We start from the raw sequence: 23,476 nt of genomic DNA, 5'->3' as shown, positions 1-23,476 counted from the left end.
CAAGTAGTTGCATTTGGGAATAGACAAAAAGTGAGCCGAGGGAATAAAATCGCTGTTTAGCCCCCTCACTGCGAAATGTCTTTTTCTCTCTCCCTTTTGGTCCAGTGGTTAGGATTGGTTCTTTTACCACCCATGACCTGGGTTTGATTCCCGCTCAGGGAATGACTTGCTTTTGGGAAACACTAGGCATAAGTCAAAAACTTGGTACAACTGCTGAAAAAGTTATACTCTTCTGAGTCAGCGACCTAAGGACTGTTGCAATCTCGAGAACTCTCTGCTGCTCTACCAACATTCCTTTCAAAGGTCAACAAGTGAAGATTTCTTCTCTCAGGGAAAGATATTTGTTTGTCAAGCACATGTCAAGGTGCACTGCTGTCAAAAAGTTGGCGTAAGCCACAAGAAGAAGTAGAATACTTTGAGCCGGATTTGAACCAGCGACCTAAGGTTTACAGCAATTTCACATACAGTCCTCCGCTCTACCAACTGAGCTATCAAAGGGTGACAAATATAGTCAAACGCCATCCCCTAGATGGTCAGAGGTTCGGCAGAAGCATATGTTCCCTTTAAGAAATTAATCTGCTGAGTTTGGTGGTTTCTTGGAGCTGCTGAGGATTGCCCCCAGGTCTTCGTACGTTCAACTAATGCTCTATTCCTCTGAGCTACAACCCCTTAGATTGCAAGTAGTTGCATTTGGGAATAGACAAAAAGTGAGCCGAGGAATAAAATCGCTGTTTAGCCCCCTCACTGCGAAATGTCTTTTTCTCTCTCCTTTTGGTCCAGTGGTTAGGATTGGTTCTTTTACCACCGCGGCCTGGGTTTGATTCCCGCTCAGGGAATGACTTGCTTTTGGGGAAACACTAGGCATAAGTCAAAAACTTGGTACAACTGCTGAAAAAGTTATACTCTTCTGAGTCAGCGACCTAAGGACTGTTGCAATCTCGAGAACTCTCTGCTGCTCTACCAACATTCCTTTCAAAGGTCAACAAGTGAAGATTTCTTCTCTCAGGGAAAGATATTTGTTTGTCAAGCACATGTCAAGGTGCACTGCTGTCAAAAAGTTGGCGTAAGCCACAAGAAAAAGTACAATCCTTTGAGCCGGATTTGAACCAGCGACCTAAGGATTACAGCAATTTCACCTACAGTCCTCCGCTCTACCAACTGAGCTATCAAAGGGTGACAAATACAGTCAAACGCCATCCCTAGATGGTCAGAGGTTCGGCAGAAGCATATGTTCCCTTTAAGAAATTAATCTGCTGAGTTTGGTGGTTTCTTGGAGCTGCTGAGGATTGCCCCCAGGTCTTCGTACGTTCAACTAATGCTCTATTCCTCTGAGCTACATCCCCTTAGATTGCAAGTAGTTGCATTTGGGAATAGACAAAAAGTGAGCCGAGGAATAAAATCGCTGTTTAGCCCCCTCACTGCGAAATGTCTTTTCTCTCTCCCTTTTGGTCCAGTGGTTAGGATTCGGTTCTTTTACCACCGCGGCCTGGGTTTGATTCCCGCTCAGGGAATGACTTGCTTTTGGGGAAACACTAGGCATAAGTCAAAAACTTGGTACAACTGCTGAAAAAGTTATACTCTTCTGAGTCAGCGACCTAAGGACTGTTGCAATCTCGAGAACTCTCTGCTGCTCTACCAACATTCCTTTCAAAGGTCAACAAGTGAAGATTTCTTCTCTCAGGGAAAGATATTTGTTTGTCAAGCACATGTCAAGGTGCACTGCTGTCAAAAAGTTGGCGTAAGCCACAAGAAAAAGTACAATCCTTTGAGCCGGATTTGAACCAGCGACCTAAGGATTACAGCAATTTCACCTACAGTCCTCCGCTCTACCAACTGAGCTATCAAAGGGTGACAAATACAGTCAAACGCCATCCCCTAGATGGTCAGAGGTTCGGCAGAAGCATATGTTCCCTTTAAGAAATTAATCTGCTGAGTTTGGTGGTTTCTTGGAGCTGCTGAGGATTGCCCCCAGGTCTTCGTACGTTCAACTAATGCTCTATTCCTCTGAGCTACATCCCCTTAGATTGCAAGTAGTTGCATTTGGGAATAGACAAAAAGTGAGCCGAGGAATAAAATCGCTGTTTAGCCCCCTCACTGCGAAATGTCTTTTCTCTCTCCCTTTTGGTCCAGTGGTTAGGATTCGGTTCTTTTACCACCGCGGCCTGGGTTTGATTCCCGCTCAGGGAATGACTTGCTTTTGGGGAAACACTAGGCATAAGTCAAAAACTTGGTACAACTGCTGAAAAAGTTATACTCTTCTGAGTCAGCGACCTAAGGACTGTTGCAATCTCGAGAACTCTCTGCTGCTCTACCAACATTCCTTTCAAAGGTCAACAAGTGAAGATTTCTTCTCTCAGGGAAAGATATTTGTTTGTCAAGCACATGTCAAGGTGCACTGCTGTCAAAAAGTTGGCGTAAGCCACAAGAAAAAGTACAATCCTTTGAGCCGGATTTGAACCAGCGACCTAAGGATTACAGCAATTTCACCTACAGTCCTCCGCTCTACCAACTGAGCTATCAAAGGGTGACAAATACAGTCAAACGCCATCCCCTAGATGGTCAGAGGTTCGGCAGAAGCATATGTTCCCTTTAAGAAATTAATCTGCTGAGTTTGGTGGTTTCTTGGAGCTGCTGAGGATTGCCCCCAGGTCTTCGTACGTTCAACTAATGCTCTATTCCTCTGAGCTACATCCCCTTAGATTGCAAGTAGTTGCATTTGGGAATAGACAAAAAGTGAGCCGAGGAATAAAATCGCTGTTTAGCCCCCTCACTGCGAAATGTCTTTTCTCTCTCCCTTTTGGTCCAGTGGTTAGGATTCGGTTCTTTTACCACCGCGGCCTGGGTTTGATTCCCGCTCAGGGAATGACTTGCTTTTGGGGAAACACTAGGCATAAGTCAAAAACTTGGTACAACTGCTGAAAAAGTTATACTCTTCTGAGTCAGCGACCTAAGGACTGTTGCAATCTCGAGAACTCTCTGCTGCTCTACCAACATTCCTTTCAAAGGTCAACAAGTGAAGATTTCTTCTCTCAGGGAAAGATATTTGTTTGTCAAGCACATGTCAAGGTGCACTGCTGTCAAAAAGTTGGCGTAAGCCACAAGAAAAAGTACAATCCTTTGAGCCGGATTTGAACCAGCGACCTAAGGATTACAGCAATTTCACCTACAGTCCTCCGCTCTACCAACTGAGCTATCAAAGGGTGACAAATACAGTCAAACGCCATCCCCTAGATGGTCAGAGGTTCGGCAGAAGCATATGTTCCCTTTAAGAAATTAATCTGCTGAGTTTGGTGGTTTCTTGGAGCTGCTGAGGATTGCCCCCAGGTCTTCGTACGTTCAACTAATGCTCTATTCCTCTGAGCTACATCCCCTTAGATTGCAAGTAGTTGCATTTGGGAATAGACAAAAAGTGAGCCGAGGAATAAAATCGCTGTTTAGCCCCCTCACTGCGAAATGTCTTTTCTCTCTCCCTTTTGGTCCAGTGGTTAGGATTCGGTTCTTTTACCACCGCGGCCTGGGTTTGATTCCCGCTCAGGGAATGACTTGCTTTTGGGGAAACACTAGGCATAAGTCAAAAACTTGGTACAACTGCTGAAAAAGTTATACTCTTCTGAGTCAGCGACCTAAGGACTGTTGCAATCTCGAGAACTCTCTGCTGCTCTACCAACATTCCTTTCAAAGGTCAACAAGTGAAGATTTCTTCTCTCAGGGAAAGATATTTGTTTGTCAAGCACATGTCAAGGTGCACTGCTGTCAAAAAGTTGGCGTAAGCCACAAGAAAAAGTACAATCCTTTGAGCCGGATTTGAACCAGCGACCTAAGGATTACAGCAATTTCACCTACAGTCCTCCGCTCTACCAACTGAGCTATCAAAGGGTGACAAATACAGTCAAACGCCATCCCCTAGATGGTCAGAGGTTCGGCAGAAGCATATGTTCCCTTTAAGAAATTAATCTGCTGAGTTTGGTGGTTTCTTGGAGCTGCTGAGGATTGCCCCCAGGTCTTCGTACGTTCAACTAATGCTCTATTCCTCTGAGCTACATCCCCTTAGATTGCAAGTAGTTGCATTTGGGAATAGACAAAAAGTGAGCCGAGGAATAAAATCGCTGTTTAGCCCCCTCACTGCGAAATGTCTTTTCTCTCTCCCTTTTGGTCCAGTGGTTAGGATTCGGTTCTTTTACCACCGCGGCCTGGGTTTGATTCCCGCTCAGGGAATGACTTGCTTTTGGGGAAACACTAGGCATAAGTCAAAAACTTGGTACAACTGCTGAAAAAGTTATACTCTTCTGAGTCAGCGACCTAAGGACTGTTGCAATCTCGAGAACTCTCTGCTGCTCTACCAACATTCCTTTCAAAGGTCAACAAGTGAAGATTTCTTCTCTCAGGGAAAGATATTTGTTTGTCAAGCACATGTCAAGGTGCACTGCTGTCAAAAAGTTGGCGTAAGCCACAAGAAAAAGTACAATCCTTTGAGCCGGATTTGAACCAGCGACCTAAGGATTACAGCAATTTCACCTACAGTCCTCCGCTCTACCAACTGAGCTATCAAAGGGTGACAAATACAGTCAAACGCCATCCCCTAGATGGTCAGAGGTTCGGCAGAAGCATATGTTCCCTTTAAGAAATTAATCTGCTGAGTTTGGTGGTTTCTTGGAGCTGCTGAGGATTGCCCCCAGGTCTTCGTACGTTCAACTAATGCTCTATTCCTCTGAGCTACATCCCCTTAGATTGCAAGTAGTTGCATTTGGGAATAGACAAAAAGTGAGCCGAGGAATAAAATCGCTGTTTAGCCCCCTCACTGCGAAATGTCTTTTCTCTCTCCCTTTTGGTCCAGTGGTTAGGATTCGGTTCTTTTACCACCGCGGCCTGGGTTTGATTCCCGCTCAGGGAATGACTTGCTTTTGGGGAAACACTAGGCATAAGTCAAAAACTTGGTACAACTGCTGAAAAAGTTATACTCTTCTGAGTCAGCGACCTAAGGACTGTTGCAATCTCGAGAACTCTCTGCTGCTCTACCAACATTCCTTTCAAAGGTCAACAAGTGAAGATTTCTTCTCTCAGGGAAAGATATTTGTTTGTCAAGCACATGTCAAGGTGCACTGCTGTCAAAAAGTTGGCGTAAGCCACAAGAAAAAGTACAATCCTTTGAGCCGGATTTGAACCAGCGACCTAAGGATTACAGCAATTTCACCTACAGTCCTCCGCTCTACCAACTGAGCTATCAAAGGGTGACAAATACAGTCAAACGCCATCCCCTAGATGGTCAGAGGTTCGGCAGAAGCATATGTTCCCTTTAAGAAATTAATCTGCTGAGTTTGGTGGTTTCTTGGAGCTGCTGAGGATTGCCCCCAGGTCTTCGTACGTTCAACTAATGCTCTATTCCTCTGAGCTACATCCCCTTAGATTGCAAGTAGTTGCATTTGGGAATAGACAAAAAGTGAGCCGAGGAATAAAATCGCTGTTTAGCCCCCTCACTGCGAAATGTCTTTTTCTCTCCCTTTTGGTCCAGTGGTTAGGATTCGGTTCTTTTACCACCGCGGCCTGGGTTTGATTCCCGCTCAGGGAATGACTTGCTTTTGGGGAAACACTAGGCATAAGTCAAAAACTTGGTACAACTGCTGAAAAAGTTATACTCTTCTGAGTCAGCGACCTAAGGACTGTTGCAATCTCGAGAACTCTCTGCTGCTCTACCAACATTCCTTTCAAAGGTCAACAAGTGAAGATTTCTTCTCTCAGGGAAAGATATTTGTTTGTCAAGCACATGTCAAGGTGCACTGCTGTCAAAAAGTTGGCGTAAGCCACAAGAAAAAGTACAATCCTTTGAGCCGGATTTGAACCAGCGACCTAAGGATTACAGCAATTTCACCTACAGTCCTCCGCTCTACCAACTGAGCTATCAAAGGGTGACAAATACAGTCAAACGCCATCCCCTAGATGGTCAGAGGTTCGGCAGAAGCATATGTTCCCTTTAAGAAATTAATCTGCTGAGTTTGGTGGTTTCTTGGAGCTGCTGAGGATTGCCCCCAGGTCTTCGTACGTTCAACTAATGCTCTATTCCTCTGAGCTACATCCCCTTAGATTGCAAGTAGTTGCATTTGGGAATAGACAAAAAGTGAGCCGAGGAATAAAATCGCTGTTTAGCCCCCTCACTGCGAAATGTCTTTTTCTCTCTCCCTTTTGGTCCAGTGGTTAGGATTCGGTTCTTTTACCACCGCGGCCTGGGTTTGATTCCCGCTCAGGGAATGACTTGCTTTTGGGGAAACACTAGGCATAAGTCAAAAACTTGGTACAACTGCTGAAAAAGTTATACTCTTCTGAGTCAGCGACCTAAGGACTGTTGCAATCTCGAGAACTCTCTGCTGCTCTACCAACATTCCTTTCAAAGGTCAACAAGTGAAGATTTCTTCTCTCAGGGAAAGATATTTGTTTGTCAAGCACATGTCAAGGTGCACTGCTGTCAAAAAGTTGGCGTAAGCCACAAGAAAAAGTACAATCCTTTGAGCCGGATTTGAACCAGCGACCTAAGGATTACAGCAATTTCACCTACAGTCCTCCGCTCTACCAACTGAGCTATCAAAGGGTGACAAATACAGTCAAACGCCATCCCCTAGATGGTCAGAGGTTCGGCAGAAGCATATGTTCCCTTTAAGAAATTAATCTGCTGAGTTTGGTGGTTTCTTGGAGCTGCTGAGGATTGCCCCCAGGTCTTCGTACGTTCAACTAATGCTCTATTCCTCTGAGCTACATCCCCTTAGATTGCAAGTAGTTGCATTTGGGAATAGACAAAAAGTGAGCCGAGGAATAAAATCGCTGTTTAGCCCCCTCACTGCGAAATGTCTTTTCTCTCTCCCTTTTGGTCCAGTGGTTAGGATTCGGTTCTTTTACCACCGCGGCCTGGGTTTGATTCCCGCTCAGGGAATGACTTGCTTTTGGGGAAACACTAGGCATAAGTCAAAAACTTGGTACAACTGCTGAAAAAGTTATACTCTTCTGAGTCAGCGACCTAAGGACTGTTGCAATCTCGAGAACTCTCTGCTGCTCTACCAACATTCCTTTCAAAGGTCAACAAGTGAAGATTTCTTCTCTCAGGGAAAGATATTTGTTTGTCAAGCACATGTCAAGGTGCACTGCTGTCAAAAAGTTGGCGTAAGCCACAAGAAAAAAAAGTACAATCCTTTGAGCCGGATTTGAACCAGCGACCTAAGGATTACAGCAATTTCACCTACAGTCCTCCGCTCTACCAACTGAGCTATCAAAGGGTGAAAAATACAGTCAAACGCCATCCCCTAGATGCTCAAAGGTTCGGCAGAAGCATATGTTCCTTTTAAGAAATTAATCTGCTGAGTTTGGTGGTTTCTTGGAGCTGCTGAGGATTGCCCCCAGGTCTTCGTACGTTCAACTAATGCTCTATTCCTCTGAGCTACATCCCCTTAGATTGCAAGTAGTTGCATTTGGGAATAGACAAAAAGTGAGCCGAGGAATAAAATCGCTGTTTAGCCCCCTCACTGCGAAATGTCTTTTTCTCTCTCCCTTTTGGTCCAGTGGTTAGGATTCGGTTCTTTTACCACCGCGGCCTGGGTTTGATTCCCGCTCAGGGAATGACTTGCTTTTGGGGAAACACTAGGCATAAGTCAAAAACTTGGTACAACTGCTGAAAAAGTTATACTCTTCTGAGTCAGCGACCTAAGGACTGTTGCAATCTCGAGAACTCCCTGCTGCTCTACCAACATTCCTTTCAAAGGTCAACAAGTGAAGATTTCTTCTCTCAGGGAAAGATATTTGTTTGTCAAGCACATGTCAAGGTGCACTGCTGTCAAAAAGTTGGCGTAAGCCACAAGAAAAAGTACAATCCTTTGAGCCGGATTTGAACCAGCGACCTAAGGATTACAGCAATTTCACCTACAGTCCTCCGCTCTACCAACTGAGCTATCAAAGGGTGACAAATACAGTCAAACGCCATCCCCTAGATGGTCAGAGGTTCGGCAGAAGCATATGTTCCCTTTAAGAAATTAATCTGCTGAGTTTGGTGGTTTCTTGGAGCTGCTGAGGATTGCCCCCAGGTCTTCGTACGTTCAACTAATGCTCTATTCCTCTGAGCTACATCCCCTTAGATTGCAAGTAGTTGCATTTGGGAATAGACAAAAAGTGAGCCGAGGAATAAAATCGCTGTTTAGCCCCCTCACTGCGAAATGTCTTTTTCTCTCTCCCTTTTGGTCCAGTGGTTAGGATTCGGTTCTTTTACCACCGCGGCCTGGGTTTGATTCCCGCTCAGGGAATGACTTGCTTTTGGGGAAACACTAGGCATAAGTCAAAAACTTGGTACAACTGCTGAAAAAGTTATACTCTTCTGAGTCAGCGACCTAAGGACTGTTGCAATCTCGAGAACTCTCTGCTGCTCTACCAACATTCCTTTCAAAGGTCAACAAGTGAAGATTTCTTCTCTCAGGGAAAGATATTTGTTTGTCAAGCACATGTCAAGGTGCACTGCTGTCAAAAAGTTGGCGTAAGCCACAAGAAAAAGTACAATCCTTTGAGCCGGATTTGAACCAGCGACCTAAGGATTACAGCAATTTCACCTACAGTCCTCCGCTCTACCAACTGAGCTATCAAAGGGTGACAAATACAGTCAAACGCCATCCCCTAGATGGTCAGAGGTTCGGCAGAAGCATATGTTCCCTTTAAGAAATTAATCTGCTGAGTTTGGTGGTTTCTTGGAGCTGCTGAGGATTGCCCCCAGGTCTTCGTACGTTCAACTAATGCTCTATTCCTCTGAGCTACATCCCCTTAGATTGCAAGTAGTTGCATTTGGGAATAGACAAAAAGTGAGCCGAGGAATAAAATCGCTGTTTAGCCCCCTCACTGCGAAATGTCTTTTTCTCTCTCCCTTTTGGTCCAGTGGTTAGGATTCGGTTCTTTTACCACCGCGGCCTGGGTTTGATTCCCGCTCAGGGAATGACTTGCTTTTGGGGAAACACTAGGCATAAGTCAAAAACTTGGTACAACTGCTGAAAAAGTTATACTCTTCTGAGTCAGCGACCTAAGGACTGTTGCAATCTCGAGAACTCTCTGCTGCTCTACCAACATTCCTTTCAAAGGTCAACAAGTGAAGATTTCTTCTCTCAGGGAAAGATATTTGTTTGTCAAGCACATGTCAAGGTGCACTGCTGTCAAAAAGTTGGCGTAAGCCACAAGAAAAAGTACAATCCTTTGAGCCGGATTTGAACCAGCGACCTAAGGATTACAGCAATTTCACCTACAGTCCTCCGCTCTACCAACTGAGCTATCAAAGGGTGACAAATACAGTCAAACGCCATCCCCTAGATGGTCAGAGGTTCGGCAGAAGCATATGTTCCCTTTAAGAAATTAATCTGCTGAGTTTGGTGGTTTCTTGGAGCTGCTGAGGATTGCCCCCAGGTCTTCGTACGTTCAACTAATGCTCTATTCCTCTGAGCTACATCCCCTTAGATTGCAAGTAGTTGCATTTGGGAATAGACAAAAAGTGAGCCGAGGAATAAAATCGCTGTTTAGCCCCCTCACTGCGAAATGTCTTTTTCTCTCTCCCTTTTGGTCCAGTGGTTAGGATTCGGTTCTTTTACCACCGCGGCCTGGGTTTGATTCCCGCTCAGGGAATGACTTGCTTTTGGGGAAACACTAGGCATAAGTCAAAAACTTGGTACAACTGCTGAAAAAGTTATACTCTTCTGAGTCAGCGACCTAAGGACTGTTGCAATCTCGAGAACTCTCTGCTGCTCTACCAACATTCCTTTCAAAGGTCAACAAGTGAAGATTTCTTCTCTCAGGGAAAGATATTTGTTTGTCAAGCACATGTCAAGGTGCACTGCTGTCAAAAAGTTGGCGTAAGCCACAAGAAAAAGTACAATCCTTTGAGCCGGATTTGAACCAGCGACCTAAGGATTACAGCAATTTCACCTACAGTCCTCCGCTCTACCAACTGAGCTATCAAAGGGTGACAAATACAGTCAAACGCCATCCCCTAGATGGTCAGAGGTTCGGCAGAAGCATATGTTCCCTTTAAGAAATTAATCTGCTGAGTTTGGTGGTTTCTTGGAGCTGCTGAGGATTGCCCCCAGGTCTTCGTACGTTCAACTAATGCTCTATTCCTCTGAGCTACATCCCCTTAGATTGCAAGTAGTTGCATTTGGGAATAGACAAAAAGTGAGCCGAGGAATAAAATCGCTGTTTAGCCCCCTCACTGCGAAATGTCTTTTTCTCTCTCCCTTTTGGTCCAGTGGTTAGGATTCGGTTCTTTTACCACCGCGGCCTGGGTTTGATTCCCGCTCAGGGAATGACTTGCTTTTGGGGAAACACTAGGCATAAGTCAAAAACTTGGTACAACTGCTGAAAAAGTTATACTCTTCTGAGTCAGCGACCTAAGGACTGTTGCAATCTCGAGAACTCTCTGCTGCTCTACCAACATTCCTTTCAAAGGTCAACAAGTGAAGATTTCTTCTCTCAGGGAAAGATATTTGTTTGTCAAGCACATGTCAAGGTGCACTGCTGTCAAAAAGTTGGCGTAAGCCACAAGAAAAAGTACAATCCTTTGAGCCGGATTTGAACCAGCGACCTAAGGATTACAGCAATTTCACCTACAGTCCTCCGCTCTACCAACTGAGCTATCAAAGGGTGACAAATACAGTGAAACGCCATCCCCTAGATAGTCAGAGGTTTGGCAGAAGCATTTGTTCCCTTTAAGAAATTAATCTGCTGAGTTTGGTGGTTTCTTGGAGGTGCTGAGGATTGCCCCCAGGTCTTCGTACGTTCAACTAATGCTCTATTCCTCTGAGCTACATCCCCTTAGATTGCAAGTAGTTGCATTTGGGAATAGACAAAAAGTGAGCCGAGGAATAAAATCATTGTTTAGCCCCCTCACTGCGAAATGTCTTTTTCTCTCTCCCTTTTGGTCCAGTGGTTAGGATTCGGTTCTGTTACCACCGCGGCCTGGGTTTGATTCCCGCTCAGGGAATGACTTGCTTTTGGAGAAACACTAGGCATAAGTCAAAAACTTGGTACAACTGCTGAAAAAGTTATACTCTTCTGAGTCAGCGACCTAAGGACTGTTGCAATCTCGAGAACTCTCTGCTGCTCTACCAACATTCCTTTCAAAGGTCAACAAGTGAAGATTTCTTCTCTCAGGGAAAGATATTTGTTTGTCAAGCACATGTCAAGGTGCACTGCTGTCAAAAAGTTGGCGTAAGCCACAAGAAAAAGTACAATCCTTTGAGCCGGATTTGAACCAGCGACCTAAGGATTACAGCAATTTCACCTACAGTCCTCCGCTCTACCAACTGAGCTATCAAAGGGTGACAAATACAGTCAAACGCCATCCCCTAGATGGTCAGAGGTTCGGCAGAAGCATATGTTCCCTTTAAGAAATTAATCTGCTGAGTTTGGTGGTTTCTTGGAGCTGCTGAGGATTGCCCCCAGGTCTTCGTACGTTCAACTAATGCTCTATTCCTCTGAGCTACATCCCCTTAGATTGCAAGTAGTTGCATTTGGGAATAGACAAAAAGTGAGCCGAGGAATAAAATCATTGTTTAGCCCCCTCACTGCGAAATGTCTTTTTCTCTCTCCCTTTTGGTCCAGTGGTTAGGATTCGGTTCTGTTACCACCGCGGCCTGGGTTTGATTCCCGCTCAGGGAATGACTTGCTTTTGGAGAAACACTAGGCATAAGTCAAAAACTTGGTACAACTGCTGAAAAAGTTATACTCTTCTGAGTCAGCGACCTAAGGACTGTTGCAATCTCGAGAACTCTCTGCTGCTCTACCAACATTCCTTTCAAAGGTCAACAAGTAAAGATTTCTTCTCTCAGGGAAAGATATTTGTTTGTCAAGCACATGTCAAGGTGCACTGCTGTCAAAAAGTTGGCGTAAGCCACAAGAAAAGTACAATCCTTTGAGCCGGATTTGAACCAGCGACCTAAGGATTACAGCAATTTCACCTACAGTCCTCCGCTCTACCAACTGAGCTATCAAAGGGTGACAAACACAGTCAAACGCCATCCCCTAGATAGTCAGAGGTTCGGCAGAAGCATATGTTCCCTTTAAGAAATTAATCTGCTGAGTTTGGTGGTTTCTTGGAGCTGCTGAGGATTGCCCCCAGGTCTTCGTACGTTCAACTAATGCTCTATTCCTCTGAGCTACATCCCCTTAGATTGCAAGTAGTTGCATTTGGGAATAGACAAAAAGTGAGCCGAGGAATAAAATCGCTGTTTAGCCCCCTCACTGCGAAATGTCTTTTTCTCTCTCCCTTTTGGTCCAGTGGTTAGGATTCGGTTCTTTTACCACCGCGGCCTGGGTTTGATTCCCGCTCAGGGAATGACTTGCTTTTGGGGAAACACTAGGCATAAGTCAAAAACTTGGTACAACTGCTGAAAAAGTTATACTCTTCTGAGTCAGCGACCTAAGGACTGTTGCAATCTCGAGAACTCTCTGCTGCTCTACCAACATTCCTTTCAAAGGTCAACAAGTGAAGATTTCTTCTCTCAGGGAAAGATATTTGTTTGTCAAGCACATGTCAAGGTGCACTGCTGTCAAAAAGTTGGCGTAAGCCACAAGAAAAAGTACAATCCTTGAGCCGGATTTGAACCAGCGACCTAAGGATTACAGCAATTTCACCTACAGTCCTCCGCTCTACCAACTGAGCTATCAAAGGGTGACAAATACAGTCAAACGCCATCCCCTAGATGGTCAGAGGGTTCGGCAGAAGCATATGTTCCCTTTAAGAAATTAATCTGCTGAGTTTGGTGGTTTCTCTTGGAGCTGAGGATTGCCCCCAGGTCTTCGTACGTTCAACTAATGCTCTATTCCTCTGAGCTACATCCCCTTAGATTGCAAGTAGTTGCATTTGGGAATAGACAAAAAAGTGAGCCGAGGAATAAAATCGCTGTTTAGCCCCCTCACTGCGAAATGTCTTTTTTCTCTCTCCCTTTTGGTCCAGTGGTTAGGATTCGGTTCTTTTACCACCGCGGCCTGGGTTTGATTCCCGCTCAGGGAATGACTTGCTTTTGGGGAAACACTAGGCATAAGTCAAAAACTTGGTACAACTGCTGAAAAAGTTATACTCTTCTGAGTCAGCGACCTAAGGACTGTTGCAATCTCGAGAACTCTCTGCTGCTCTACCAACATTCCTTTCAAAGGTCAACAAGTGAAGATTTCTTCTCTCAGGGAAAGATATTTGTTTGTCAAGCACATGTCAAGGTGCACTGCTGTCAAAAAGTTGGCGTAAGCCACAAGAAAAAGTACAATCCTTTGAGCCGGATTTGAACCAGCGACCTAAGGATTACAGCAATTTCACCTACAGTCCTCCGCTCTACCAACTGAGCTATCAAAGGGTGACAAATACAGTCAAACGCCATCCCCTAGATGGTCAGAGGTTCGGCAGAAGCATATGTTCCCTTTAAGAAATTAATCTGCTGAGTTTGGTGGTTTCTTGGAGCTGCTGAGGATTGCCCCCAGGTCTTCGTACGTTCAACTAATGCTCTATTCCTCTGAGCTACATCCCCTTAGATTGCAAGTAGTTGCATTTGGGAATAGACAAAAAGTGAGCCGAGGAATAAAATCGCTGTTTAGCCCCCTCACTGCGAAATGTCTTTTTCTCTCTCCCTTTTGGTCCAGTGGTTAGGATTCGCTTCTTTTACCACCGCGGCTTGGGTTTGATTCCCGCTCAGGGAATTACTTGCTTTTGGGGAAACACTAGGCATAAGTCAAAAACTTGGTACAACTGCTGAAAAAGTTATACTCTTCTGAGTCAGCGACCTAAGGTCTGTTGCAATCTCGAGAACTCCCTGCTGCTCTACCAACATTCCTTTCAAAGGTCAACAAGTGAAGATTTCTTCTCTCAGGGAAAGATATTTGTTCGTCAAGCACATGTCAAGGTGCACTGCTGTCAAAAAGTTGGCGTAAGCCACAAGAAAAAGTACAATCCTTTGAGCCGGATTTGAACCAGCGACCTAAGGATCACAGCAATTTCAACTACAGTCCTCCGCTCTACCAACTGAGCTATCAAAGGGCGACAATTACAGTCAAACGCCATCCCCTAGATGGTCAGAGGTTCGGCAGAAGCATATGTTCCTTTTAAGAAATTAATCTGCTGAGTTTGGTGGTTTCTTGGAGCTGCTGAGGATTGCCCCCAGGTCTTCGTACGTTCAACTAATGCTCTATTCCTCTGAGCTACATCCCCTTAGATTGCAAGTAGTTGCATTTGGGAATAGACAAAAAGTGAGCCGAGGAATAAAATCGCTGTTTAGCCCCCTCACTGCGAAATGTCTTTTTCTCTCTCCCTTTTGGTCCAGTGGTTAGGATTCGCTTCTTTTACCACCGCGGTTTGGGTTTGATTCCCGCTCAGGGAATTACTTGCTTTTGGGGAAACACTAGGCATAAGTCAAAAACTTGGTACAACTGCTGAAAAAGTTATACTCTTCTGAGTCAGCGACCTAAGGTCTGTTGCAATCTCGAGAACTCCCTGCTGCTCTACCAACATTCCTTTCAAAGGTCAACAAGTGAAGATTTCTTCTCTCAGGGAAAGATATTTGTTTGTCAAGCACATGTCAAGGTGCACTGCTGTCAAAAAGTTGGCGTAAGCCACAAGAAAAAGTACAATCCTTTGAGCCGGATTTGAACCAGCGACCTAAGGATTACAGCAATTTCACCTACAGTCCTCCGCTCTACCAACTGAGCTATCAAAGGGTGACAAATACAGTCAAACGCCATCCCCTAGATGGTCAGAGGTTCGGCAGAAGCATATGTTCCCTTTAAGAAATTAATCTGCTGAGTTTGGTGGTTTCTTGGAGCTGCTGAGGATTGCCCCCAGGTCTTCGTACGTTCAACTAATGCTCTATTCCTCTGAGCTACATCCCCTTAGATTGCAAGTAGTTGCATTTGGGAATAGACAAAAAGTGAGCCGAGGAATAAAATCGCTGTTTAGCCCCCTCACTGCCAAATGTCTTTTTCTCTCTCCCTTTTGGTCCAGTGGTTAGGATTCGGTTCTTTTACCACCGCGGCCTGGGTTTGATTCCCGCTCAGGGAATGACTTGCTTTTGGGGAAACACTAGGCATAAGTCAAAAACTTGGTACAACTGCTGAAAAAGTTATACTCTTCTGAGTCAGCGACCTAAGGACTGTTGCAATCTCGAGAACTCTCTGCTGCTCTACCAACATTCCTTTCAAAGGTCAACAAGTGAAGATTTCTTCTCTCAGGGAAAGATATTTGTTTGTCAAGCACATGTCAAGGTGCACTGCTGTCAAAAAGTTGGCGTAAGCCACGAGAAAAAGTACAATCTTTTGAGCCGGATTTGAAACAGCGACCTAAGGATTACAGCAATTTCACCTACAGTCCTCCGCTCTACCAACTGAGCTATCAAAGGGTGAAAAAAATACATTCAAACGCCATCTCCTAGATGGTCATAGGTTCGGCAGAAGCATATGTTACCTTTAAGAAATTAATCTGCTGAGTTTGGTGGTTTCTTGGAGCTGCTGAGGATTGCCCCCAGGTCTTCGTACGTTCAACTAATGCTCTATTCCTCTGAGCTACATCCCCTTAGATTGCAAGTAGTTGCATTTGGGAATAGACAAAAAGTGAGCCGAGGAATAAAATCGCTGTTTAGCCCCCTCACTGCGAAATGTCTTTTTCTCTCTCCCTTTGGTCCAGTGGTTAGGATTCGGTTAACCAAAAAATGTCCCCCTTGCTGTATTTTTCTCCCTTTTGGTCCAGTGGTTAGGATTCGGTTCTTTACCACCGCGGCCTGGGTTTGATTCCCTCAGGGAATGACTTGCTTTTTACAGCCAAGGAGAAACACTAGGCATAAGTCAAAAACTTGGTACAACTGCTGAAAAAGTTATACTCTTCTGAGTCAGCGACCTAAGGACTGTTGCAATCTCGAGAACTCTCTGCTGCTCTACCAACATTCCTTTCAAAGGTCAACAAGTGAAGATTTCTTCTCTCAGGGAAAGATATTTGTTTGTCAAGCACATGTCAAGGTGCACTGCACTGCTGTCAAAAAGTTGGCGTAAGCCACAAGAAAAAGTACAATCCTTTGAGCCGGATTTGAACCAGCGACCTCAGGATTACAGCAATTTCACCTACAGTCCTCCGCTCTACCAACTGAGCTATCAAAGGGTGACAAATAAAGTCAAACGCCATCCCCTAGATGGTCAGAGGTTCAACAGAAGCATATGTTCCTTTAAGAAATTAATCTGCTGAGTACTTGGAGCTTCAAGAAATTAATCTGCTGAGAAATTGGTGGTTTCTTGATTGCCCCCAGGTCTTCGTACGTTCAACTAATGCTCTATTCCTCTGAGCTACATCCCCTTAGATTGCAAGTAGTTGCATTTGGGAATAGACAAAAAGTGAGCCGAGGAATAAAATCGCTGTTTAGCCCCCTCACTGCGAAATGTCTTTTTCTCTCCCTTTTGGTCCAGTGGTTAGGATTCGGGTTCTTTTACCACCGCGGCCTGGGTTTGATTCCAATTATATTTTAGGGAATGACTTTGCTTTTGGGGAAACACTAGGCATAAGTCAAAAACTTGGTACAACTGCTGAAAAGGTTATACTCTTCTGAGTCAGCGACCTAAGGACTGTTGCAATCTCGAGAACTCTCTGCTGCTCTACCAACATTCCTTTCAAAGGTCAACAAGTGAAGATTTCTTCTCTCAGGGAAAGATATTTATTTGTCAAGCACTTGTCAAGGTGCACTGCTGTCAAAAAGTTGGCGTAAAATCCAAAAGAAAAAGTACAATCCTTTGAGCCGGGATTTGAACCAGCGTTTTGCCTGCCTGCTGGATTACAGCAATATCACCTAAAGTTCTCCGCTCTACCAAGTGAGCTATCAAATTGGTGACAAATATATTCAAACGCCATCCCCTAGATGGTTAGAGGTTCTGCAGAAGCATTTGTTCCCTTTAAGAAATTAATCTGCTGAGTTTGGTGGTTTCTTGGAGCTGCTGAGGATTGCCCCCAGGTCTTCGTACGTTCAACTAATGCTCTATTCCTCTGAGCTACATCCCCTTAGATTGCAATTAGTTGCATTTGGGAATAGACAAAAAGTGAGCCGAGGAATACAATCGCTGTTTAGCCCCCTCACTGCGAAATGTCTTTTTCTCTCTCCCTTTTGGTCCAGTGGTTAGGATTCGGTTCTTTTCCACCGCGGCCTGGGTTTGATTCCCGCTCAGGGAATTACTTGCTTTTGGGGAAACACTAGGCATAAGTCAAAAACTTGGTACAACTGCTGAAAAAGTTATACTCTTCTGAGTCAGCGACCTAAGGACTGTTGCAATCTCGAGAACTCTCTGCTGCTCTACCAACATTCCTTTCAAAGGTCAACAAGTGAAGATTTCTTCTCTCAGGGAAAGATATTTGTTTGTCAAGCACATGTCAAGGTGCACTGCTGTCAAAAAGTTGGCGTAAGCCACAAGAAAAAGTACAATCCTTTGAGCCGGATTTGAACCAGCGACCTAAGGATTACAGCAATTTCACCTACAGTCCTCCCTCTACCAACTGAGCTATCAAAGGGTGACAAATACAGTCAAACGCCATCCCCTATATGGTCAGAGGTTCGGCAGAAGCATATGTTCCCTTTAAGAAATTAATCTGCTGAGTTTGGTGGTTTCTTGGCGCTGCTTAGGATTGCCCCCAGGTCTTCGTACGTTCAACTAATGCTCTATTCCTCTGAGCTACATCCCCTTGGATTGCAAGTAGTTGCATTTGGGAATAGACAAAAAGTGAGCCGAGGAATAAAATCGCTGTTTAGCCCCCTCACTGCGAAATGTCTTTTTCTCTCTCCCTTTTGGTCCAGTGGTTAGGATTCGCTTCTTTTACCACCGCGGCTTGGGTTTGATTCCCGCTCAGGGAATTACTTGCTTTTGGGGAAACACTAGGCATAAGTCAAAAACTTGGTACAACTGCTGAAAAAGTTATACTCTTCTGAGTCAGCGACCTAAGGACTGTTGCAATCTCGAGAACTCCCTGCTGCTCTACCAACATTCCTTTCAAAGGTCAACAAGTGAAGATTTCTTCTCTCAGGGAAAGATATTTGTTTGTCAAGCACATGTCAAGGTGCACTGCTGTCAAAAAGTTGGCGTAAGCCACAAGAAAAAGTACAATCCTTTGAGCCGGATTTGAACCAGCGACCTAAGGATTACAGCAATTTCACCTACAGTCCTCCGCTCTACCAACTGAGCTATCAAAGGGTGACAATTACAGTCAAACGCCATCCCCTAGATGGTCAGAGGTTCGGCAGAAGCATATGTTCCCTTTAAGAAATTAATCTGCTGAGTTTGGTGGTTTCTTGGAGCTGCTGAGGATTGCCCCCAGGTCTTCGTACGTTCAACTAATGCTCTATTCCTCTGAGCTACATCCCCTTAGATTGCAAGTAGTTGCATTTGGGAATAGACAAAAAGTGAGCCGAGGAATAAAATCGCTGTTTAGCCCCCTCACTGCGAAATGTCTTTTTCTCTCTCCCTTTTGGTCCAGTGGTTAGGATTCGGTTCTTTTACCACCGCGGCCTGGGTTTGATTCCCGCTCAGGGAATGACTTGCTTTTGGGGAAACACTAGGCATAAGTCAAAAACTTGGTACAACTGCTGAAAAAGTTATACTCTTCTGAGTCAGCGACCTAAGGACTGTTGCAATCTCGAGAACTCTCTGCTGCTCTACCAACATTCCTTTCAAAGGTCAACAAGTGAAGATTTCTTCTCTCAGGGAAAGATATTTGTTTGTCAAGCACATGTCAAGGTGCACTGCTGTCAAAAAGTTGGCGTAAGCCACAAGAAAAAGTACAATCCTTTGAGCCGGATTTGAACCAGCGACCTAAGGATTACAGCAATTTCACCTACAGTCCTCCGCTCTACCAACTGAGCTATCAAAGGGTGACAAATACAGTCAAACGCCATCCCCTAGATGGTCAGAGGTTCGGCAGAAGCATATGTTCCCTTTAAGAAATTAATCTGCTGAGTTTGGTGGTTTCTTGGAGCTGCTGAGGATTGCCCCAGGTCTTCGTACGTTCAACTAATGCTCTATTCCTCTGAGCTACATCCCCTTAGATTGCAAGTAGTTGCATTTGGGAATAGACAAAAAGTGAGCCGAGGAATAAAATCGCTGTTTAGCCCCCTCACTGCGAAATGTCTTTTTCTCTCTCCTTTTGGTCCAGTGGTTAGGATTCGGTTCTTTTACCACCGCGGCCTGGGTTTGATTCCCGCTCAGGGAATGACTTGCTTTTGGGGAAACAGTAGGCATAAGTCAAAAACTTGGTACAACTGCAGAAAAAGTTATACTCTTCTGAGTCAGCGACCTAAGGACTGTTGCAATCTCGAGAACTCTCTGCTGCTCTACCAACATTCCTTTCAAAGGTCAACAAGTGAAGACTTATTCTCTCAGGGAAAGATATTTGTTTGTCAAGCACATGTCAAGGTGCACTGCTGTCAAAAAGTTGGCGTAAGCCACAAGAAAAAGTACAATCCTTTGAGCCGGATTTGAACCAGCGACCTAAGGATTACAGCAATTTCACCTACAGTCCTCCGCTCTACCAACTGAGCTATCAAAGGGTGACAAATACAGTCAAACGCCATCCCCTATATGGTCAGAGGTTCGGCAGAAGCATATGTTCCCTTTAAGAAATTAATCTGCTGAGTTTGGTGGTTTCTTGGAGCTGCTGAGGATTGCCCCCAGGTCTTCGTACGTTCAACTAATGCTCTATTCCTCTGAGCTACATCCCCTTAGATTGCAAGTAGTTGCATTTGGGAATAGACAAAAAGTGAGCCGAGGAATAAAATCGCTGTTTAGCCCCCTCACTGCGAAATGTCTTTTTCTCTCTCCCTTTGGTCCAGTGGTTAGGATTCGGTTCTTTTACCACCGCGGCCTGGGTTTGATTCCCGCTCAGGGAATGACTTGCTTTTTGGGGAAACACTAGGCATAAGTCAAAAACTTGGTACAACTGCTGAAAAAGTTATACTCTTCTGAGTCAGCGACCTAAGGACTGTTGCAATCTCGAGAACTCTCTGCTGCTCTACCAACATTCCTTTCAAAGGTCAACAAGTGAAGATTTCTTCTCTCAGGGAAAGATATTTGTTTGTCAAGCACATGTCAAGGTGCACTGCTGTCAAAAAGTTGGCGTAAGCCACAAGAAAAAGTACAATCCTTTGAGCCGGATTTGAACCAGCGACCTAAGGATTACAGCAATTTCACCTACAGTCCTCCGCTCTACCAACTGAGCTATCAAAGGGTGACAAATACAGTCAAACGCCATCCCCTAGATGGTCAGAGGTTCGGCAGAAGCATATGTTCCCTTTAAGAAATTAATCTGCTGAGTTTGGTGGTTTCTTGGAGCTGCTGAGGATTGCCCCCAGGTCTTCGTACGTTCAACTAATGCTCTATTCCTCTGAGCTACATCCCCTTAGATTGCAAGTAGTTGCATTTGGGAATAGACAAAAAGTGAGCCGAGGAATAAAATCGCTGTTTAGCCCCCTCACTGCGAAATGTCTTTTCTCTCTCCCTTTTGGTCCAGTGGTTAGGATTCGGTTCTTTTACCACCGCGGCCTGGGTTTGATTCCCGCTCAGGGAATGACTTGCTTTTGGGGAAACACTAGGCATAAGTCAAAAACTTGGTACAACTGCTGAAAAAGTTATACTCTTCTGAGTCAGCGACCTAAGGACTGTTGCAATCTCGAGAACTCTCTGCTGCTCTACCAACATTCCTTTCAAAGGTCAACAAGTGAAGATTTCTTCTCTCAGGGAAAGATATTTGTTTGTCAAGCACATGTCAAGGTGCACTGCTGTCAAAAAGTTGGCGTAAGCCACAAGAAAAAGTACAATCCTTTGAGCCGGATTTGAACCAGCGACCTAAGGATTACAGCAATTTCACCTACAGTCCTCCGCTCTACCAACTGAGCTATCAAAGGGTGACAAATACAGTCAAACGCCATCCCCTAGATGGTCAGAGGTTCGGCAGAAGCATATGTTCCCTTTAAGAAATTAATCTGCTGAGTTTGGTGGTTTCTTGGAGCTGCTGAGGATTGCCCCCAGGTCTTCGTACGTTCAACTAATGCTCTATTCCTCTGAGCTACATCCCCTTAGATTGCAAGTAGTTGCATTTGGGAATAGACAAAAAGTGAGCCGAGGAATAAAATCGCTGTTTAGCCCCCTCACTGCGAAATGTCTTTTTCTCTCTCCCTTTTGGTCCAGTGGTTAGGATTCGGTTCTTTTACCACCGCGGCCTGGGTTTGATTCCCGCTCAGGGAATGACTTGCTTTTGGGGAAACACTAGGCATAAGTCAAAAACTTGGTACAACTGCTGAAAAAGTTATACTCTTCTGAGTCAGCGACCTAAAGGACTGTTGCAATCTCGAGAACTCTCTGCTGCTCTACCAACATTCCTTTCAAAGGTCAACAAGTGAAGATTTCTTCTCTCAGGGAAAGATATTTGTTTGTCAAGCACATGTCAAGGTGCACTGCTGTCAAAAAGTTGGCGTAAGCCACAAGAAAAAGTACAATCCTTTGAGCCGGATTTGAACCAGCGACCTAAGGATTACAGCAATTTCACCTACAGTCCTCCGCTCTACCAACTGAGCTATCAAAGGGTGAAAAATACAGTCAAACGCCATCCCCTAGATGCTCAGAGGTTCGGCAGAAGCATATGTTCCTTTTAAGAAATTAATCTGCTGAGTTTGGTGGTTTCTTGGAGCTGCTGAGGATTGCCCCCAGGTCTTCGTACGTTCAACTAATGCTCTATTCCTCTGAGCTACATCCCCTTAGATTGCAAGTAGTTGCATTTGGGAATAGACAAAAAGTGAGCCGAGGAATAAAATCGCTGTTTAGCCCCCTCACTGCGAAATGTCTTTTTCTCTCTCCCTTTTGGTCCAGTGGTTAGGATTCGCTTCTTTTACCACCGCGGTTTGGGTTTGATTCCCGCTCAGGGAATTACTTGCTTTTGGGGAAACACTAGGCATAAGTCAAAAACTTGGTACAACTGCAGAAAAAGTTATACTCTTCTGAGTCAGCGACCTAAGGTCTGTTGCAATCTCGAGAACTCCCTGCTGCTCTACCAACATTCCTTTCAAAGGTCAACAAGTGAAGATTTCTTCTCTCAGGGAAAGATATTTGTTTGTCAAGCACATGTCAAGGTGCACTGCTGTCAAAAAGTTGGCGTAAGCCACAAGAAAAAGTACAATCCTTTGAGGAGGATTTGAACCAGCGACCTGAGGATTACAGCAATTTCACCTACAGTCCTCTCTCTACCAACTGAGCTATCAAAGGGTGACAAATACAGTCAAACGCCATCCCCTATATGGTCAGAGGTTCGGCAGAAGCATATGTTCCCTTTAAGAAATTAATCTGCTGAGTTTGGTGGTTTCTTGGAGCTGCTGAGGATTGCCCCCAGGTCTTCGTACGTTCAACTAATGCTCTATTCCTCTGAGCTACATCCCCTTAGATTGCAAGTAGTTGCATTTGGGAATAGACAAAAAGTGAGCCGAGGAATAAAATCGCTGTTTAGCCCCCTCACTGCGAAATGTCTTTTTCTCTCTCCCTTTTGGTCCAGTGGTTAGGATTCGGTTCTTTTACCACCGCGGCCTGGGTTTGATTCCCGCTCAGGGAATGACTTGCTTTTGGGGAAACACTAGGCATAAGTCAAAAACTTGGTACAACTGCTGAAAAAGTTATACTCTTCTGAGTCAGCGACCTAAGGACTGTTGCAATCTCGAGAACTCTCTGCTGCTCTACCAACATTCCTTTCAAAGGTCAACAAGTGAAGATTTCTTCTCTCAGGGAAAGATATTTGTTTGTCAAGCACATGTCAAGGTGCACTGCTGTCAAAAAGTTGGCGTAAGCCACAAGAAAAAGTACAATCCTTTGAGCCGGATTTGAACCAGCGACCTAAGGATTACAGCAATTTCACCTACAGTCCTCCGCTCTACCAACTGAGCTATCAAAGGGTGACAAATACAGTCAAACGCCATCCCCTAGATGGTCAGAGGTTCGGCAGAAGCATATGTTCCCTTTAAGAAATTAATCTGCTGAGTTTGGTGGTTTCTTGGAGCTGCTGAGGATTGCCCCCAGGTCTTCGTACGTTCAACTAATGCTCTATTCCTCTGAGCTACATCCCCTTAGATTGCAAGTAGTTGCATTTGGGAATAGACAAAAAGTGAGCCGAGGAATAAAATCATTGTTTAGCCCCCTCACTGCGAAATGTCTTTTTCTCTCTCCCTTTTGGTCCAGTGGTTAGGATTCGGTTCTGTTACCACCACGGCCTGGGTTTGATTCCCGCTCAGGGAATGACTTGCTTTTGGAGAAACACTAGGCATAAGTCAAAAACTTGGTACAACTGCTGAAAAAGTTATACTCTTCTGAGTCAGCGACCTAAGGACTGTTGCAATCTCGAGAACTCCCTGCTGCTCTACCAACATTCCTTTCAAAGGTCAACAAGTGAAGATTTCTTCTCTCAGGGAAAGATATTTGTTTGTCAAGCACA

The 23,476-nt window shown here is 44.8% G+C and overlaps 27 non-coding genes across 27 annotated transcripts; all 27 read right to left on the bottom strand.

Moving 5' to 3' along the window:
- Positions 1–1,086: 1,086 nt before the first annotated feature.
- Positions 1,087–1,173, bottom strand: trnay-gua (transfer RNA tyrosine (anticodon GUA)). The gene is given in 2 exon segments: positions 1,087–1,122; positions 1,137–1,173. It is a non-coding gene; the product is annotated as a tRNA-Tyr (tRNA).
- A 588-nt stretch (positions 1,174–1,761) lies between these two features.
- Positions 1,762–1,848, bottom strand: trnay-gua (transfer RNA tyrosine (anticodon GUA)). The gene is given in 2 exon segments: positions 1,762–1,797; positions 1,812–1,848. It is a non-coding gene; the product is annotated as a tRNA-Tyr (tRNA).
- A 589-nt stretch (positions 1,849–2,437) lies between these two features.
- trnay-gua (transfer RNA tyrosine (anticodon GUA)) lies at positions 2,438–2,524 on the bottom strand. Its single transcript is given in 2 exon segments — positions 2,438–2,473; positions 2,488–2,524. It is a non-coding gene; the product is annotated as a tRNA-Tyr (tRNA).
- Positions 2,525–3,113: 589 nt separating this feature from the next.
- On the bottom strand, positions 3,114–3,200 carry trnay-gua (transfer RNA tyrosine (anticodon GUA)). The gene is given in 2 exon segments: positions 3,114–3,149; positions 3,164–3,200. It is a non-coding gene; the product is annotated as a tRNA-Tyr (tRNA).
- A 589-nt stretch (positions 3,201–3,789) lies between these two features.
- Positions 3,790–3,876, bottom strand: trnay-gua (transfer RNA tyrosine (anticodon GUA)). The gene is given in 2 exon segments: positions 3,790–3,825; positions 3,840–3,876. It is a non-coding gene; the product is annotated as a tRNA-Tyr (tRNA).
- Positions 3,877–4,465: 589 nt separating this feature from the next.
- trnay-gua (transfer RNA tyrosine (anticodon GUA)) lies at positions 4,466–4,552 on the bottom strand. The gene is given in 2 exon segments: positions 4,466–4,501; positions 4,516–4,552. It is a non-coding gene; the product is annotated as a tRNA-Tyr (tRNA).
- Positions 4,553–5,141: 589 nt separating this feature from the next.
- trnay-gua (transfer RNA tyrosine (anticodon GUA)) lies at positions 5,142–5,228 on the bottom strand. Its single transcript is given in 2 exon segments — positions 5,142–5,177; positions 5,192–5,228. It is a non-coding gene; the product is annotated as a tRNA-Tyr (tRNA).
- A 588-nt stretch (positions 5,229–5,816) lies between these two features.
- Positions 5,817–5,903, bottom strand: trnay-gua (transfer RNA tyrosine (anticodon GUA)). The gene is given in 2 exon segments: positions 5,817–5,852; positions 5,867–5,903. It is a non-coding gene; the product is annotated as a tRNA-Tyr (tRNA).
- A 590-nt stretch (positions 5,904–6,493) lies between these two features.
- On the bottom strand, positions 6,494–6,580 carry trnay-gua (transfer RNA tyrosine (anticodon GUA)). Its single transcript is given in 2 exon segments — positions 6,494–6,529; positions 6,544–6,580. It is a non-coding gene; the product is annotated as a tRNA-Tyr (tRNA).
- Positions 6,581–7,172: 592 nt separating this feature from the next.
- trnay-gua (transfer RNA tyrosine (anticodon GUA)) lies at positions 7,173–7,259 on the bottom strand. The gene is given in 2 exon segments: positions 7,173–7,208; positions 7,223–7,259. It is a non-coding gene; the product is annotated as a tRNA-Tyr (tRNA).
- A 590-nt stretch (positions 7,260–7,849) lies between these two features.
- Positions 7,850–7,936, bottom strand: trnay-gua (transfer RNA tyrosine (anticodon GUA)). The gene is given in 2 exon segments: positions 7,850–7,885; positions 7,900–7,936. It is a non-coding gene; the product is annotated as a tRNA-Tyr (tRNA).
- A 590-nt stretch (positions 7,937–8,526) lies between these two features.
- Positions 8,527–8,613, bottom strand: trnay-gua (transfer RNA tyrosine (anticodon GUA)). Its single transcript is given in 2 exon segments — positions 8,527–8,562; positions 8,577–8,613. It is a non-coding gene; the product is annotated as a tRNA-Tyr (tRNA).
- Positions 8,614–9,203: 590 nt separating this feature from the next.
- trnay-gua (transfer RNA tyrosine (anticodon GUA)) lies at positions 9,204–9,290 on the bottom strand. The gene is given in 2 exon segments: positions 9,204–9,239; positions 9,254–9,290. It is a non-coding gene; the product is annotated as a tRNA-Tyr (tRNA).
- Positions 9,291–9,880: 590 nt separating this feature from the next.
- trnay-gua (transfer RNA tyrosine (anticodon GUA)) lies at positions 9,881–9,967 on the bottom strand. Its single transcript is given in 2 exon segments — positions 9,881–9,916; positions 9,931–9,967. It is a non-coding gene; the product is annotated as a tRNA-Tyr (tRNA).
- Positions 9,968–10,557: 590 nt separating this feature from the next.
- Positions 10,558–10,644, bottom strand: trnay-gua (transfer RNA tyrosine (anticodon GUA)). Its single transcript is given in 2 exon segments — positions 10,558–10,593; positions 10,608–10,644. It is a non-coding gene; the product is annotated as a tRNA-Tyr (tRNA).
- Positions 10,645–11,234: 590 nt separating this feature from the next.
- On the bottom strand, positions 11,235–11,321 carry trnay-gua (transfer RNA tyrosine (anticodon GUA)). The gene is given in 2 exon segments: positions 11,235–11,270; positions 11,285–11,321. It is a non-coding gene; the product is annotated as a tRNA-Tyr (tRNA).
- A 589-nt stretch (positions 11,322–11,910) lies between these two features.
- trnay-gua (transfer RNA tyrosine (anticodon GUA)) lies at positions 11,911–11,997 on the bottom strand. Its single transcript is given in 2 exon segments — positions 11,911–11,946; positions 11,961–11,997. It is a non-coding gene; the product is annotated as a tRNA-Tyr (tRNA).
- A 1,268-nt stretch (positions 11,998–13,265) lies between these two features.
- Positions 13,266–13,352, bottom strand: trnay-gua (transfer RNA tyrosine (anticodon GUA)). The gene is given in 2 exon segments: positions 13,266–13,301; positions 13,316–13,352. It is a non-coding gene; the product is annotated as a tRNA-Tyr (tRNA).
- A 590-nt stretch (positions 13,353–13,942) lies between these two features.
- On the bottom strand, positions 13,943–14,029 carry trnay-gua (transfer RNA tyrosine (anticodon GUA)). The gene is given in 2 exon segments: positions 13,943–13,978; positions 13,993–14,029. It is a non-coding gene; the product is annotated as a tRNA-Tyr (tRNA).
- A 590-nt stretch (positions 14,030–14,619) lies between these two features.
- trnay-gua (transfer RNA tyrosine (anticodon GUA)) lies at positions 14,620–14,706 on the bottom strand. Its single transcript is given in 2 exon segments — positions 14,620–14,655; positions 14,670–14,706. It is a non-coding gene; the product is annotated as a tRNA-Tyr (tRNA).
- A 3,411-nt stretch (positions 14,707–18,117) lies between these two features.
- trnay-gua (transfer RNA tyrosine (anticodon GUA)) lies at positions 18,118–18,204 on the bottom strand. Its single transcript is given in 2 exon segments — positions 18,118–18,153; positions 18,168–18,204. It is a non-coding gene; the product is annotated as a tRNA-Tyr (tRNA).
- Positions 18,205–18,794: 590 nt separating this feature from the next.
- trnay-gua (transfer RNA tyrosine (anticodon GUA)) lies at positions 18,795–18,881 on the bottom strand. The gene is given in 2 exon segments: positions 18,795–18,830; positions 18,845–18,881. It is a non-coding gene; the product is annotated as a tRNA-Tyr (tRNA).
- Positions 18,882–19,469: 588 nt separating this feature from the next.
- trnay-gua (transfer RNA tyrosine (anticodon GUA)) lies at positions 19,470–19,556 on the bottom strand. Its single transcript is given in 2 exon segments — positions 19,470–19,505; positions 19,520–19,556. It is a non-coding gene; the product is annotated as a tRNA-Tyr (tRNA).
- A 590-nt stretch (positions 19,557–20,146) lies between these two features.
- On the bottom strand, positions 20,147–20,233 carry trnay-gua (transfer RNA tyrosine (anticodon GUA)). Its single transcript is given in 2 exon segments — positions 20,147–20,182; positions 20,197–20,233. It is a non-coding gene; the product is annotated as a tRNA-Tyr (tRNA).
- A 589-nt stretch (positions 20,234–20,822) lies between these two features.
- On the bottom strand, positions 20,823–20,909 carry trnay-gua (transfer RNA tyrosine (anticodon GUA)). The gene is given in 2 exon segments: positions 20,823–20,858; positions 20,873–20,909. It is a non-coding gene; the product is annotated as a tRNA-Tyr (tRNA).
- Positions 20,910–21,500: 591 nt separating this feature from the next.
- On the bottom strand, positions 21,501–21,587 carry trnay-gua (transfer RNA tyrosine (anticodon GUA)). Its single transcript is given in 2 exon segments — positions 21,501–21,536; positions 21,551–21,587. It is a non-coding gene; the product is annotated as a tRNA-Tyr (tRNA).
- Positions 21,588–22,853: 1,266 nt separating this feature from the next.
- Positions 22,854–22,940, bottom strand: trnay-gua (transfer RNA tyrosine (anticodon GUA)). Its single transcript is given in 2 exon segments — positions 22,854–22,889; positions 22,904–22,940. It is a non-coding gene; the product is annotated as a tRNA-Tyr (tRNA).
- Positions 22,941–23,476: the final 536 nt, after the last annotated feature.

The sequence above is a fragment of the Oncorhynchus nerka genome, linkage group LG8 (genome assembly GCF_034236695.1).
Source record: "Oncorhynchus nerka isolate Pitt River linkage group LG8, Oner_Uvic_2.0, whole genome shotgun sequence".
In the NCBI taxonomy this organism is placed as follows: domain Eukaryota; kingdom Metazoa; phylum Chordata; class Actinopteri; order Salmoniformes; family Salmonidae; genus Oncorhynchus; species Oncorhynchus nerka.
The sequence above is the reverse complement of the archived record's forward strand: the minus strand, read 5'-3'. Positions and strand labels throughout refer to the sequence as shown.